The 16,877-nt window shown below is 35.2% G+C and overlaps 1 protein-coding gene across 6 annotated transcripts in view; it reads right to left on the bottom strand.

Annotated features, from left to right (window-relative positions):
• The window catches only part of CNTN5 (contactin 5), a 591,904-nt gene that overhangs the window by 405,845 nt on the left and 169,182 nt on the right, over positions 1 to 16,877 (bottom strand). For 4 of the 6 annotated variants that reach the window (XM_021529320.3, XM_077781341.1, XM_021529327.3 and 1 more), the window contains one exon: positions 3,242 to 3,381. The exons of the other annotated variants lie outside the window; for them this stretch is intronic. The gene's annotated coding sequence lies outside the window, so the exon portion shown is untranslated. The remainder of the gene's footprint in view (positions 1 to 3,241; positions 3,382 to 16,877) is intronic. 6 annotated transcript variants of the gene reach the window in all.

The following is a 16,877-nucleotide window of genomic DNA, read 5'->3' as shown; positions in this document are numbered from 1 at the left end:
TCCTGTGGGTAGCTTTACCAGTCTATATGTTGAAAACAATAGCCTTGTTTGATAGGGAGAACTGTCCCCATGGAACATGAACTGTGAGAAGGCCAGAGTCAGTAAGGAAAATTCAAAATAAGTTTCAGCAGAGCAGCAACATAAAATATCAATTTTCAAAATAATTGAGTCATTATTTAACATATGAAGTACTCAATAATGCATTTTTTTTCCCCTGAATAAATTATAATAACCATTAGAAGTGAATTCAGTAAACAGTCTTTTTCACCGATAATTTTGAGTGAGTAGAATTTCTGGCAGGTACCCAAACAGGTCACCATGAGTAGGATAATGTGGCAATCTGTTATCATTAGCTCTGTTGGAAAGGTTCTGAACACACTAGAGAGAATTAAATGACCTGGAAAACTCAGTCTATGGAAAAGTCTATTGTACTCATCTCCTTTATTTCCACCTCTATGCATCACTGGAACAGTGGAACAGCAAGATTTGCAGTGGTGACAAAGATAAAGGTCATTTTTCAGTTTCTCTTTCATCCAGCACAAACCATTTGAGGACTGTTAAATTCTACACATACAGAAAATGACTATTTTCTGTCAGGTCCTTCCGCCTCTTGGTGTGTTAGTCTATTGAAATCTTCAAATTTGGAAGGCATTGTAGACTTGTGTTTTAAAAATCACTGCTACTTTTGTTCCTGACCATCATTGTTACAACTGTCAGAATTTCAGATAATGCAAAATAACAATTCAATGCCCCTGTATATCGAATTTTAGCAACTGTTTTTCCTAACTGGTATAATTTTTTCCAGGAAAACTTGAAAGAGCAATTCTTAGGAGCTCTATTAAATCTAATCACTACGCCAAGATCCAAATGGTCGAGATAGATTCTATAACAAGAATGAGATCGCTGATTCAAAAACATGCACCTGAGATGTTTCTCTTGTTAATATAAGCTTTACTGCTGTTCTCCATTTATTTAAGTAGTTAACTTTAAACAAAGAATGCAACTTTGACCTGCATCAGCTATTCTGATTGAAAAGTTTTGTATGCAAACCTTATTCCTGGGAAATCCAACTAAAGGTAAATCCAAAAGAATGAAAGAAAAGAAACAGGGGAATCAGCAGAATCTTAGGCAAAATCAAATAAATATTTTGCGCTTTGGAAAAGTGGAGATGAATGATGCATGGACCTCAAAGTTGGGAAAAAAAATCAAGGGACTGTAGTCAGGGAAGCTCAGCAGTTTCCCTAAATCAGTTTTGTTTCAAGCTATGCACTTACTGAGAGGGTGAGGACATGGACTACCATTTGATTTTGACAGCATATTCTTCACTGGTAAATAAGCAGGTCCTGCTTAGGCATAAAATTATGCCAAATCTTTCTTTTTTACAGAAGTATTACAATATGTGTTTCACTGGAAATTTATATTATTTTTCAACACAAATTTCTATGTTTGAGCACTTTACAATTTATACTAAATGAACCATATGGATTTAAAAAACAGACACCAGACTCAGTTCTGTTCTGTTGCAATAGAGGATGAATTTAACATCTGACATAAAGGCTGACAGGTCAGAAGTTTGTTCTGTCTCTTGTCTTGATAAATATATTAACGTAGAAAGGATATCTACATAAATGATCCTGAAATATTTGTCAAAACATGACTACCATAAATCTCCAGTCTAAAGACTAGCAGAATTCTGGAATAGTATACACAAATATTTAGCCTATAAGAAATTTTGAGAAACAAAAAATTGTGGGAAATTGTGTCTTTAATATATCTTAAACAATTATGTCTTAAACTTTTCTGTTCTGTAGCATGAAAGATAAAAGAATGATTTTTTTCATGTATCTCTTGGGAAAAAAAACAAAACAAAACTCTTCCCTTTTCTCTTCCCCTATTACTTTTTGCTCCTCAAAACCATTAAAGACACCTCTTAGATTCCAGGAAGCCTGCTTTGTGTGTATTCAGAACCAAAATATTTTTATTTTGGTTATAACAAATATCTTTCAATAAATTTTCTACTCAGTTGTAGAAAAAGTACAAAACCCAACAAGTTAAAATTCACCTGTCAATCCTTCCTATGTTTTTAGTGCAATACATTTCCAAGGGCACAAAAATGAAGTTACACTGTGTTATTTTTAAAATGACACTATGAATCTACTCATACCAAGTTCATCAGTTCTAATTCAGTTATGTCTTTTGGAGGTCACTGTCTCATTAATTTCTGGTTCTTTGATATGATTCTCAATTAGTTGGGTAGGCAGGTAAAACATCTGACTTCCAACAGTGAACTATGAGCTTCCAAATATGTTTGCACAGCCACACATTACCTTTAGCAAGCTCTTTACTTTAACTCATTAATAAACCATAGTTTGAGGTTAAGAATAAAGACTCAACTCAAAAATTAATTAGAGGTGTTCTGAACTACATGATCATGAGTCATTCAGCTATGAAATGATAAATCATACCAGTTAACAGATAACCACAGACATTTACTCCATCTTATTTCAATCTGTGGCTGTACTCATGATAAATTGAAAATGAATAACCATTGTTCATCTGTATAGTGACTATCAGATTCAAATGACTCAAATCTACAGCTGCTGTATCACAATGGTTTGTATCACAACAGGCTCTTGAACATATTCACCTGCTTCATCAATACAAATTTGTATTTATTCAATACTCTAGCAAGGTACGCCCTGAGTTACACGAACCACTTAATACAAGTTGGAAAAACCGTAACTCCTAAAAGGGGAATTATCCTTGACCTTCAAGAGATTTGCCTTTGTGGAACTTGCTTGTCATTTCAGAGTCCTGCAGCAAACACACCATATTCTAGATCTAGACCAAGCCCCACTGAAAGGTTAGACATGCAGTATAGACTTTGTGACTCATCTACAGAGATTTCATGTTCAACTAAACATGACACAGAAATTAGATTTCAAAACCTATCCAGAGCATTCAGGCTAAGAGTATACTGCAGTGACTATTTTAAAACACTTTTAAGGAGTGGTAAGCACTTTTAAAACAGAACCTTTTGCAAACCCATGGTGAGAAATATAACAATATCATCCATAAAGCTAGATTTGTTTTATAATCTCTGTTCCATTTGTAACCTTACTCAGTTTAAATTGCTTGTGAGAGCATCTGTGTTTGATTTGGACTTTATAAATTAATAAAGGCAAAAAAAAAAAAAAAAACCAAACATATCCCAAAACCAGTTTGTCTAAATATCCAGTACCTCAACTTTCCAATTGGCTGTACAGAAGTTGTTCTTCAAAACAGAACAGATCTCCACAGATTATGTCCTGTATGAGTGAAAGCAAACGATTCCCAGGAGCTTCACAGGATCCAATTGTATTAGGACTCCCTTTTCATAATCTATGGAGGGGAAAAAAAAGTTACAAGTGTGTGTAAAGCTGTTATTGAAGTGTTAGATGTCTCAAACCTTCTTCTATGTGGACATGTGTTCATTTGGCTCTTTATGTTTCATTACTTGCACGTTGCTTGACATGACCGTGTTGGTTGACTGCATGAGTTTAATCTGAGATACTTGTCTTGCTTCAGAATGGATACAGAATTCAGCAATGTTTGTTTTATGATTTTTTGGTGGGGAAAAAAACCTTTTTTCTTACAACAAGAAGAAGAAATTAAGGGAATTAAGAGAAATTAAAAGGTTTTTTTTAAAATCTGCTATCCTTTTAGAAAAGATAGTGCTGGGAAGAATGGAAAAGGTACAGGTTCACATAATTAGCCTTCTATGTTCATGAATACTCATCTATAATGGAAGGAATAGAAAATAATTTCTGTTGTTTGAATTTAAACCAGCTCATGAGCATTTTTGTAAAGATTCTTTCTCAGAGGAATTTTTTAGTGACCTTTTCCAGATATCATGCAATTACAACTTTGTTGATTATTTCATTTTCAAAGTACTCATTTGAAATTACACTAGAGGCATGTGTCTCCATTTAACTTGCTATCCTAAAAAAAGTAGAGCATGACTTCCTTAAAATAATTATTGTTTGAACTATTCAATCATTAAGTTAAATTGACAATGGAGAAATCATAACACTTTTAATAAATTTAAACAATTGTTATCAACCTCAATTAGGAAAGCAAAAAAAACCCTCTCCCCCTAAAAACAACTAAACAAAAAAAAAATCACAGAAACACAAAAGAAAATTCCCCAAAACCCCCCCCAAAAATAAAAATCAAAACCCAAAGCCCAAACAAAGATCCAATATTGTGGTGTTATATGGCCATTTAGATTAATTTTCCCATAAAGGTTAAAAAACAGTCTTTTTCATGAAAATGTATTTATTAACTAAACAATTAACACAGTCATATAATTTTAAAGCTTTTCCTTTTTTCATTTTATTGTACTTAACCTGAGTTAAGTTTTTAAATGCTTCTTCCCTTGACTTTTTCATTCTTTTGTCCTTACAGGAGTCATGGGGAATGTCTTCATGTTCCAATTTACTGCCTACTTCACCTGTTGTCCTGGGAAACCAGCAGCAGCTGGAGGTACATCTATTAAATAGTTTTGGCCCTATTCAAACCAAAGCAATCAAATAAATAAAAGCCAACTAACTGTCCTAGTCATCCCTGTTTATGTGATTGGCAGGAAAAGTAGCAGATGTCCAAATTTCTTCTACCACAAGCACTGTGGTAGAATTGAATACCAGTTGCATAGCTAATTTGCTTAAGAATTATGAACAATCTTCCCTCAGTTTATTAGCCTTGGAGCTCGAATTAAAAATTTTACCTAGACCTTGCCTTTGGAAATGCACTGAATTCAGGGACTGGAGAGTAACTTTGACTTATATTGCATGATTTGAAGCAAACAAGCAAACAAAAAAACAGTATAAGTGAGAAAATCTTCTGCTGTTCTTAGTAATATTTTTTAAGCCCAGCCTAGAGGATAAGAATTTATCTAAGTGATATTACAGCTCTGCCCTGTACTGCTTGAATGATTCAAAGCTGCAGCTGCAGTCCAGAAAACATTTAGATCTGTGAAGCAAAGGAAGACAATCTGCTCATCCTTCTTTTACAGCTGATTCACCTTGCAGAAAACAGTGAAATTTTATAAAGATTATGAACACAAAGATTAAAGAAAGCTAGTAATTAAGCCACCCAATAGGAAGAGAGAGAATTAGGTGCTTCTCTTCCTTTAGAGTGTTTGTATGCTTTTTAATTGCTGAGTATAATAATGTTTAGTGTAAGCAAATGCCCATGTGAATACCAAGTACCCTACAAATACACTTTTCTCTGGTCTATTTGTTTAACAAGCCCATGAGCTAAAAGCCTATGAGCTAATAAACCTTCAAAGTTGCATTTAGTAGCACAACTTTGACACTTTTAGTGAGGAATGTCATCTCTCCCTTCTATCTTTTAAGCTTCTGCTTGTTAGCAACTATTTAAAGACACATGCTAAAATGGGAAAAACTTTACTCATCCTTGGAAGGTGCAGGCTCAGTTCCCATCTCTGACAGAAGCACTTCTGCACAACCACACTTTATTTCATTTGGCTACACCATGAGCTTCTCCAATCTGCACCTGGATATTGAAGACCTCAGCCCTGAAGCACTTACCTAAAAGTTAGAAAAAGCCCTAGATGCCTTTCTGAGTGGAATGGATCCTGTAGCTCAGTAACTAAGATATTGCTACAGCTACAAGCATGCAATGATCTTTGAACAAACTTTCAAGGCCATAAGATAGCCATGTTTACTTTGTCTGAATTTCTCTTACCTAGCTAAACCTTTTTATGGCTGTAACAGCAATTTTTGAAATTGCCAAGAAACTAGGTCAATTTAATTTTGCTTTTGCTTAACTTTCTATGGTAAAATTTTCATTTATGTCATAGTAGCTGGTAATTTTTCTGGATAGAATCTGACATTTATGACTCTAACATAGCAACATAGCATGAAGGAATATGGTTGTGGTATGGCAAAACAAACCTTGAATGGTGGGACACAGGATGCAGTGCAGAGAGGGTGGTAAGAAATAGGATACAAGCTGATGTTCCAGACCCAATGGCTTTAAGCACCCTACTAATGACCAGCTAACATAGTACAGACCTGGAAAAAGCACTTTTAAATGCAGCAAAGAGAAAAAGGACAAGTATCTAAAATATGTAAAGTATACCATATTTAGTAATTGCAGAAGAAGCACATACATGAAAAATAGAGACAAATAGCAATTTGTGAGAAAGTTGGCAAACATAGAAAAAGTCCTTTTGTGAGCCTAAATTGAGGAAGAAAACACCCACGTGAGTACCCGTGAAGGACCAAGGGTGCATTAAACAGCTGCAGCTTCTCCTCATGCTGAAGCCAACATTTAGATCCACTTGTTGGGAAATCAAATTCAATAGGATAAAAATGCTATCAAGATTGTGTGTAAGGAAATTTCAATTTCTTCTGTGGTGTTATAATATTTGTTATTTTAAATTTCTTTATTTTTTTATTTTTTTTCTGTAAAAATGGGTACTGAACTAAAAAGAAATCTTCAAGAGACAGGATTTAAATTACACTAACAATAAACTATTGAGTCTACATAAAATATGTGTTTCTTTCTTTAGCCATAAAAATTCTGCTTTTTCACAGCACATTTTGAAACTAATTCCTAGATATTATTAAGCTGATCAATCATTTGCCTGCAAAGCTTATGGCTATACCTGGGAAAGAAAGACATTGATCTTAAGAATCATGTAATTTTGTGCTGTTTCATTTTATGGTTTTATTTTGTAATGGAAATTAAAAGCAAACATGCAAATTGCCTTTTGACAATAATAATGACAAATCACTCCTCTTAGTACAGTTCAAAATTAAATTTTCTGTTTCCTTGGGTTTCTTTCTCTTCTATAAGTCACAGAGGTATATATTCACAGCCTGTTTGAGTGCATGTGTATAATATAAGCCATCATTTTGTGTCCATCCATATCCATATGCCAATAAATTATTTATTTTTATTTTTAGACTTATTTAATATGAATTAACAGGAATAATAATTATTTGACTACTAATGGTCATAGATTTCATTTTTAAAAACTTCTTTTGTTATGAAAATAAATATAAATCTTTGTTACTTTCAGCTTTGAACTGAATGTTAAAAATATAATTGTGAAAATGTTGCACAGTTACATGGAAGCATGATTCATTAAAAGGAAAAGAATCACAATTTATTCAAACATTTTATTAGATATAAACATCTTCAGATCACTGAATTCCACAGAAGGTGGGCTAGCCATTAGGTTCTGAAAGAACTGAAGTAACTGAAAGAAACAATAAATCACAGCTTTACTTTTTCAGCCCATTACACACAAAGGTCTAAAACCTTTCTATTTCCAAGCTTCAGAGTACTCCAGCTGCAGAGTCCTTAACTTTCCAACTTTCTGTGACTAATAGTTGCTATACTGTAGAATGAACAGGAAATTAGAGTGGAGAGAGGTGTAAAATCAGTATCCTTAGAAAGGCTGTGCAGGAGGGATGTGAAGAATAGCTCACTGTAGGGCTATGCTGTCTCCCAGTGATCCTCAGACAAGACAGATTACATTCTCATTAATGACCACTTAAGAATCAGTGGATTTTTTATATGTTAGAAAGGAGAAGCAGTTATAAAGCTATTAAATATTGTGGAAGGGCGAGCAAGGTAGGAGAGGCAAATAGAGAGGTAATAGATTCGGCAAGAAATTTCATTGAGACCTGCTGTAGTTGGAAAAAAAATAACGTGAGAGTTGTATAGATCTTTCTCCTGCTTTTGACCTCACACAGGAAAGTTATGCCCTTTTAAAATTTCATTCTGTGTTGAAAGGTGAATCCTTTATTTTTCATTAAAATATTCTGTCAATTGACTTGCCCTTCAGAATTTATTAAACAAATCTACTGTTTCTGATGTAGCATGGTTCAGAAAAATTAGTTACCTTCTTCTCACATGTCTATTTAATAATTCTATGTTTTCTCTTGAAGTTGCCAAATCAAATCTTTCTTCCACTTAGTTTAACCTTTTTACTACTGTGTCAAATGGGCCGACAGTCCCTAGCTACTTTGAAAATGTGTCACGGCATCATCAGCAGTGTGGAAGAAAGAAGCTTTTCTAAGAAACGCAAAACCTCCCACATTGAACTAGGGGAAACTCCAGGCTCCCTCAGACAGATGAAGCAGGTTTCACTATCTGTGTCTGTATTACAGGAAAGAGGTTCCTGCTGTGCAACCAGACTACCTGGTGACTGCAAGGCAGACAGCACCATCCTCAGCAAACACAGTTTCCATTAAGATCAAAGACTACTGTGTTCCTAAACGTCCTCTGGGAGGCCTTGTACTGTAGGTTACACTGAAGAATAAGCTTGCTATAAAAAAAACCCCAAGTATTTCTACTATGCATTTGAGTTTCAATCCTGCTTTTGGAATTTTAGTGCAATGTTTTCCATTTAGAGTCTTTGTTTTCTTCTTTTTTCTTCAATCTATTTCTGGTACTGTACAGTCTTGTAAAGACTGTATCTTTGACAGGTAAAGACTACAGACAGTGTAGATATACCAGGATATCTAAATGACAAGAAATTTATCCTCAGACTCCTTATCAAGTACACTGGCCATTACTGCTCATATTTCAGCCCAAGCATTTTAAAAATACATTTTAAAATAGAGTTTAAGCACATAAAACTACTCCATGACTTAGCTGTTTCCCCCATCTCACATAATCCTTTAATGTCTGCTTTGAATCAACCCATAGAGAAATCAAATGTAACACAGGAAAGAGTTTCTACTGGTTTATTTGGAAGTCTGAAAGCATTTCTGTCCTTGTGTGATGGGCAACAATCTGGTCAGCCCAAGGGAAGCTATGTCTAATTCTGAATTTATATTTAGAAGAAAAAATTCTACTTAGAAAACAAACGTCAAATCCTGAAGTGATGATAAATTATTTACTCACAGAAGGGAATGATAGGTACCACACAGTGATACCTCCTCCCTGTCTTTCATGGAATTCTTCAGTAGGAAGATTTTCAAAAAGCCTGCAAATCTAGGAATTTATTTTAAATATATGCACATATCTCAGTAATTTCAAAACAATAATTTTGTAATACAGTTTATTCTGGTAGATAGAAGTGAAGATTGTTATTCAAGTTTTTAAATATGTAGCAACACGTCCATCTTTACATTTAAATGATATATTGATATTTACAAGTAATTTTGTACTGCCTACTTACATACTTCCTTCTACAAACTTCATACACAGTAATATGTTATCCCAGAATAGCCCTTCTTCCCTCAATTGCATTATAACAATAATCACCGTGTCTGTAACCTTACAGACAACTGGTGCTGTCTGCAGTGTATCATGATTATTTCACAGCAGAAGTAAAAGTCCATTTCTCAGAAGGAAAATCATGGAGACCTGAATTAGTAAGTTCAAGGTCACCAACAGCTGATGCCAATAAATATGAGGTTTTTAATGGTCATTCCCAGTAAACTATAGAGTTCAGTTTGGGAAGAACTCAATTGCTTAGATGCAGATTTTCAAAGAACAATATATATATATATATATATATATATATAGCAGAAGATAATTCTTAGCTGTATAGATGAAACTTTGAGGACACACACTCAGCTCCTAAAGATCATTTGCAAATATTTGTAAGTGGCATAATATCTGACTTCTGTTTTCTGTTTCTCTAACATCAGGAGATGCAGAAGGCGAGCAACACAGTGCTGCACGATTTACTTTGGGATTTTGCTCTGAATCACAACTAATACTAATATAACTTTGTGACACAAGCAGCCAAAAAATGTAGAAAGAGAAAAGGTACTAAAATAAAAAATTCCTGCTGGTATAGGAGTCATGAGCCTAGGAACTGGCTCCTGGAAGAAGGAACATAATGAAAAAGTGCAGCTGGCCTTTTTAAAAGTATAGATGAGGAACCTGTAAAGTGGTTCCATCGGTAAATGCAAAACTCAAGAAATTGCAATTTATGCTCTGAAAAAGTTGAAGCAGTCCTGGAAAATAAAATTAGGCTGAAGGAACAGACACATCACGACTCTTTTGGAGGTCTGGGTGAAAAATAGACATTAACAGCATCTACTGGCTGCTCAAAATGGTGTATCCTATTCCCTTTTATATCTTTATAGTATACAAAAAACTTAATTTTTATCCAAAATAGAGTTTCTATCTCACTGAGAACTTCCTAAGCTGCACATTTTTACTTTTCTAAACAAGTGGAAAGCTACGCAAGCTTTCTACAAGATCTTGGACTCTCACAGAAGTCACCTGGCTAACTCCAGACTCCATGTCAATCATTTTTTAAGTCAGACTCTGTTAACTTGTTGGTCCTTGCTTTGGGCCCACTTTGGAGTAGTTTCAGTTTGTTTTTAACAGTTCTGGGGTGGCTGGGTCTCTCTTGGTGACTGATTTTTCCTACACTTCAATATGATTTGGCCCATTCTGAAACCTAATTCACTCAAATATCCAAATAGTAATATATTTTAAATGTGTCTTATATTGGTGAGAAGTTGCTTTACTAATGAAAAACTCACAGTAACCTATATTAATTATTGGGTGTTTTATATTGAGTGTTGCTATATGATTGATTGCTGATGCTATTGACAGTCTCCATACTATTGTTTGTTAATATAATATTAATAGATGATTTTTTATTGATAGTGACTTTTCATTGCTATATATATTCACTTCATCAATACTTTTTATATTTACTAGTGATGATGTCTGTAGTAGTATTCTTGCTGGTGTTTATTTTTGTAGTATTTTTGATACTCTATAAAAATGTAGAGAAATATTTAGGAATAAAAAGCTTCTGTTTCTCTGTGTACTACAGAATACTACAAACTCCCTTCAGCAATTTCTGTGCATCCACAAGTTGTGTTACCCTGGGTTACACAGATCAAGATACTGCCATTGAGTTTAATCTCACCTTTTTTTCATGCATATTGTCTTGTCATAGTGCAGTCTCCTCCAAGGGCTCTGTCATTCAACTAAGCTTGTTCCAACACAGTAAAATATAGGTATATTGATGGGAGAAGGAAACTGTGACAGAGTCCCTTACCCAAACCTGTTTTCCAGCTCCACTCCAATGGGATCTTCATGTTCACATATAGGGACACCTTTCTACCAGGCATGACGTTTCTGCTGGCACTACTGCTGCATCACTTTTAATCAAATAATACCCTTGGAAAGGACCTCACTGTCATTTCTGGTTGCCAACGCAAGTACTCAGCTCATGGTGTGCGGTGGTGTGTTTTTCTTTCATTTAATATTTGTTTAATATCTGTTCCCCCCCGCCAACCCCCCAATCTCCTCCTCTCCCCAGTGTCAGTCTTCCCTAGCTCTCCCCTAACCCCCCCCCCATCTCCAAGTGGTCAATCCTCCCTTTCCCTGCCCCTTTCCCTGGAACCTTCCCTGTCATTCATTCTAGCCCCCTCCTCAGCTTCCAGATGTTAGTTCTGCCCTAAACTCCTCCCCTGCTATTCCCTTATTGGTTGCTGTTCCTACACCCGTCCTCCTGAGTTCTGTATAAAACCTCTGCTCCCGCCCCCGCCGGGGTCTTGGGGCTCACTGAATAAAACCATCCCGTTCACCCCCCAAGTCCCGTGTCGCCTTCGTCTGTCCCCGCGCGCCACGAACTGAACTGCAGAGCTTGCAGGGGGAAGCGGCCGCCCGTTCTCTTCCCTCACCGCCCAGCACGGCACGGCTCGGAGTGCCGCGGCGAGAGGAGTGCATGCCGCGCCACAACAATGGTGAACTCCTCTGAGCTCAATTTCTGTTGCATATATTTGCTCAGATTATTTTTAATTGTGGAAAAATACTTATTTTGAAGTCTAACTAAGAGGATGTATTCTTTAAGCTTTGTAGCCACAGATCATTTTTCTTAGATATATGTCACTTTCTAACAGGAAAGACAGAATTATGACTAATTGTGTTTCTCTTCTTTTTGACTCATAATGCACACAAAAATGTGAATCAGTGTGCAGTGAAAACTGACTCAAGTCTTGTTTTTCAGAAGACCTGGTGAATAACCATAGTCTAGCAAAGCAAGTCAAAGTTTCCCTCTGGTCTTGCTTGTAATGCTTCCAGTATGTATAACACAATAATACTAACATGGTTGAGGAAATCTCTTATTATATAGCACAAGCAATCCTGAAAAGTTTTATAAGCATTTTCAATCAACAGACCTTGTGAAGGTTATTTTCTGTTTGCAGATAGAAAAATCAAGGAACAATATTTTTCAAGTCATCATTAAAAAAAAAAAAAAAAACAAAACAAAAAAGAAAACCAAGCTTGAAATCACCTAGGGTTTTAAGATGTTCACTTTGAAATGCTCTAATGTTATCCTAATTGTCGGATATGTCAAGTACCTGCATGTCTCATCACCTTTAACTGCTGTTGTCTCTGTTGAATGCATCTCAGAACAAAAATCCATGGCAGGTAACAAAGGAAGACGCCCAAACTTTGTGCAGCTGCTTGCAGATTTGAACCTTCTAAGTGATTTTCTCAAAGTCAAACAGTGAGCCACTGTCTAAACAGTAAAAGAAATGAAGTCTCCTGCCTGTCACTTTACTCTGGAAACATGCTGCTTCTCATTCTCTCATTCTCCTTTAATTAGAAAAGAGTGGTCTATTAAAGCAGCAAGGAAAATAGCATTACTTAATAAGTCAGTACAAGAGAATAGGTAATGCAGGAGTAAAGATCAGACAATACACAGTACCTGTAACTAAAAAACACTAAGGACAAAAGATGACTGAACTATTCTCTCATGCAGACAAAGGTAGAGAGGCAGAACTGTGCTAACTGCAGAGTGAGGAAGGCTCAGTGGCTCAACAGTGGCCTCAGTGACTTTACCATTTCATTCAGAGCATTTTCTACCTAAACCATGGCGAAAGTAAGTTACACTGGGAAATGACACATAGATACCACGATTCTGTGAAAACTAAGTATAAGTGGAGAAAATGAGATAAAAATCAGAGATACATTTTAGGGCTAGTCATACAAGAATTTAATGAAGAGTATATTTTTTTGTTTAGTAATTGGATGATTGGGGGCAGATACATGCTTTGAATGTTTCAAACATTGGAAAATTACTTTCTAAATATATCAGTTTAATTAAAACCATGTTGAAATTGTGATAGAAAAAGTGTGATTTGGAACAGATGCTAGATTTAGAACTAGAAGGGATGAATACTAAAGGCACTAATTTTTACTAAAAACCTTATTCCAACGCGCATAAGTGTCCTCCTGCCAATATTGCTTTCATTGCTCCTGTAATGTGAGCCCTGAATGGGCTAAAAACTGTAGCTCTTTCCATCCCCCCAGGACTAAGTGCCCAAAATTGTCCTCTTGCTCTCTTTCCCACATTGCCCTGTGCCTCAAATCACAGTTACTTTGCAGCTAGTGCAACACTCTGTCCCAGAGAACTCACTAGATCTCTGTTTCTCCTCATTCCTGGGGCTCTGAACACCTTCCTTTTTGCCTTCCTTCTCTTCCTCCATTTCCCCTTTCCCTTGCTTCTCTCCATCAATCTTAGAAGTTTATATATGTTAAAGTAAAATGAAGGGAGGGGGACATGGGAACATCTGGAAAAAAATTATCGATTCAGATGAAGGTTCCTGGCTTAGCTAATCACATATCAACATCTCTATGTGCTTCTCATGCTTTACCCTTTTTCTTTTTCATTCTCAATGGTTTCCAAATCAATACTGCTCTTCCTCTTAGTGTTGGAGCCCTTAAATATTCAGAGTTGCTTTGATATATTATTGAAAAAGTCATAATGTTATTTGTGCATGGAGAAATATTATCAAGTAAAGATCTCTTCAGTCCATCTTGTTATACAAGTCCTAGCAATTTTTCTAATATTAATCTTCCAACAACATACAGCCTACTCAGGGAACTACAGACCATTCAGCCTTACCTTAGTCTCTGGGAAGGTTATGGATTAGCTAATGCTGGATACTATTTCTAGGCACATGAAGGACAAGAAAATCATCAGGAATAGTCAGCATAGCTTCCCGAAAGGGAGGTCATGCTTGACCAGCTTGATAAACTTGTACGATGAAATGCCTGACCTTGCAGAAGTGAGGAGAGCAATGGCAATTTTCTACCTGTACTTCAGTAACACATTCACAGCCTCAAAGATAAGCTGCTGATGTATGGGCTGAATGAACTGGGATGAAATGAAAACTGACAGAATGGGCAGACCATTGTGGTGGTGATGTCTGGTGAAAAATTTAATTGGAGGCCAGAGACTTGTGGTGTACTCCAGGGGTCAATAGTGTGTCCAATCCATTTTAATACTTTAATTAATGATTGTGTGATAATATTCTCATCAAGTTTGCATATGGCACAGGAAGCGTGGCTGCTATACCAAAGAGTCATAGAATATCCTGAGTTGGAAGGGACACATAAAGATCATTGGAATCCAATTCTGCACCCTGCACAGGACACCCCAATAATCACACATTGTGCCTTATTGTCCAAACACTTTTTGATTTCTGTCAGTCTTGATAATGGGACTACCTTCCTGGAGAACCATCTCTAGTGCCCAACCACCCTCTAGGTGAAGAATCTTTTCCTAATATCCATGGTATTATAGGAATTCTCAGTATTGCAACAAGTTGAACATAAACCATAAGTACCACACAGGTTCCAAGGTAGCTAACAACACCTGGGAGCTGACTCAGCGGATGATCCTGTGCTCACAACGGGGTGACCTTTCTCTTGTCTTAAGAAAACATTTAATTTAAGGATTTTAGAAAATAACAGAAATTTAGTATGCATGTATGAAGTTAAACAGAAGCAGTTATGCTTCAAAATGGGAACATCATACTTAAGAATATCAAATACATCCTAAACAGAGAAGTGATTATATTATTCCTTTAAAAGCATTTTAAATTTTGTACTGCTCTCTTCTATTAATCCTGCCTGAATTAAAATCTTTTAAGTAGACTGAAGTTGAAGCTGTGTAAGGGCTATCTTTGGGTGGAATATAACCCAAATGGATAAAACCACGACTTGCTAAAAATTACCTCCATAAATCTATATTGAGATTACTGTGACCTTTTTAATGTTTGAAGAATTTATTTTTTTCTCTACTTAATGTAGAGTTATGGTTATATGCATGTGTATTAATAGAATGAACTAATTAGGATATAATTTATTTTTATCATTGGATATGTAACTGTAGATCAAACTAAAAAAGCAAGATTTGAAGTATGCGCCTTCTTTTGATGAAGCTGTTTAGAATCTGAAAGTAGTCTTGTTTTGTCTTGTCACATATATCTACCATCTTTCACTCTGTCAATTGCCACTTGAGTTTCTCAGAATTCATAGCACTTCTCTTTCCTTAGATTCACTGTGGGGAGATATGTTAAATACCTATAGCAGCATAAAACTACTTGTTTCAGATTTGAACTATGCACCTTATATCCAATATTGTGGTTCTTTTCTCTTTCAGAATGCCTTCAGATTATTTGATTTTTAGGTAATAGTTTTCATAATTAATGACAATACTAAGAATACAAGATAAAATTTTACATGGCTATACATTTTGAATAAAATCTCTTCCATATTTAGACAGTAGTTTTTAACATTGCATTCAGTTTCCTACTTTTTATGCATTTTTACATTTTATAGTCAAAGCTAGAAAACAATAAACTAAAATCTCCTAAATTTGGATCCCTCAGTCACAGTCAGTCATGATTAACAGAGAATTCCTCTTTTCTGTCATTAGCCAAGCCATATTGCATCATGGTTTGTAATATGTGCAATGTACTTTTTCAGTGCAGTCTCAAAACATTTCAGGAAAAAAGAGGTAAATCTTCAAAAATTCATTTTCCAGTTGTCCAAAAGAAACAGACTTGATTATTTTTATGAGTGCTTTTAGAAATTAATTTACATTTAGAAATGGTGACAGCCCTGACAGGCTATCACAACCAAAAAGCTGATAGTATGATAATTTTTAGTCTCTAAAGGGATATGTAATTAATTTGAGCAGGCTCAATGTATATATACTGTCAGTTATCTGGAATATAAGTGTTGAGGTTTAAGTCCACGGAAAACATAAAATTTAAATTAAAAATCACCACTGACTTTCAAGAAATTATAGAAACTTTAAACTAGGTTTAGTTTTTCAGTCAGGTGAAATCTTAATAACTTATAATCCTTTTTTTCTTCAATTTTCTTGAAACTTTGCAAATTCCTTTGACCTAAAAACTGGTACATTAACTGCTATAGGCAAAATTTTGCAAAGACAAAGAAAATGCAAGTAAAAGCAAAAAGTAACAGTGTTTAAAACTGGAAACTATGAAAGCCTAAATACAGTCCCAGTACATTTCTATAGCAATGATAAATCCTTATAGCAAACCTTATATTCCTTGCACATTCTTATGTAGGTATCTATCTATTCATATACCTATTATTTTCTCATCTTTTTCTTTGACATATAGACTCAAGTATTCATTATATAATAAATTAAGTGTACTGTAAAATTTTTGTAGAGTTAGCTAATGAATTCATTCATTTTAATATTTTCACTGATATTTTCAGAGATAATCTAGAATTCTACTGTAATATGTGTTATCAGACAGAAAATTTGCTGAGGAAAAGCTTATTATAAACTGAATAATAGCTGGTAAGACAATGTAATGAAAATAACACTTAAAAATATTTGAAACAAAAGCATTCTACTAAACTATGAAACAAAGATACTTCAGTATAATTCCTATGAAACCTAAGCCAAGTAAAGCTGAAATTTGAAACGCAGATAATGAGTTTTGGAAAGCAAAGCCTTTGGGGTAAGAATTACTTCTTAAATTTCCTATTTTGTAAAGGAGAACCTGTGTGGCCTCAGGCAAATCAAGACAGGGCTGCCATCTATG

This window comes from Lonchura striata, chromosome 2 (assembly GCF_046129695.1).
Source record: "Lonchura striata isolate bLonStr1 chromosome 2, bLonStr1.mat, whole genome shotgun sequence".
NCBI classification, from domain to species: domain Eukaryota; kingdom Metazoa; phylum Chordata; class Aves; order Passeriformes; family Estrildidae; genus Lonchura; species Lonchura striata.
Note: the sequence above shows the minus strand (reverse complement) of the source record. Positions and strands in the feature narration are given on the sequence as shown.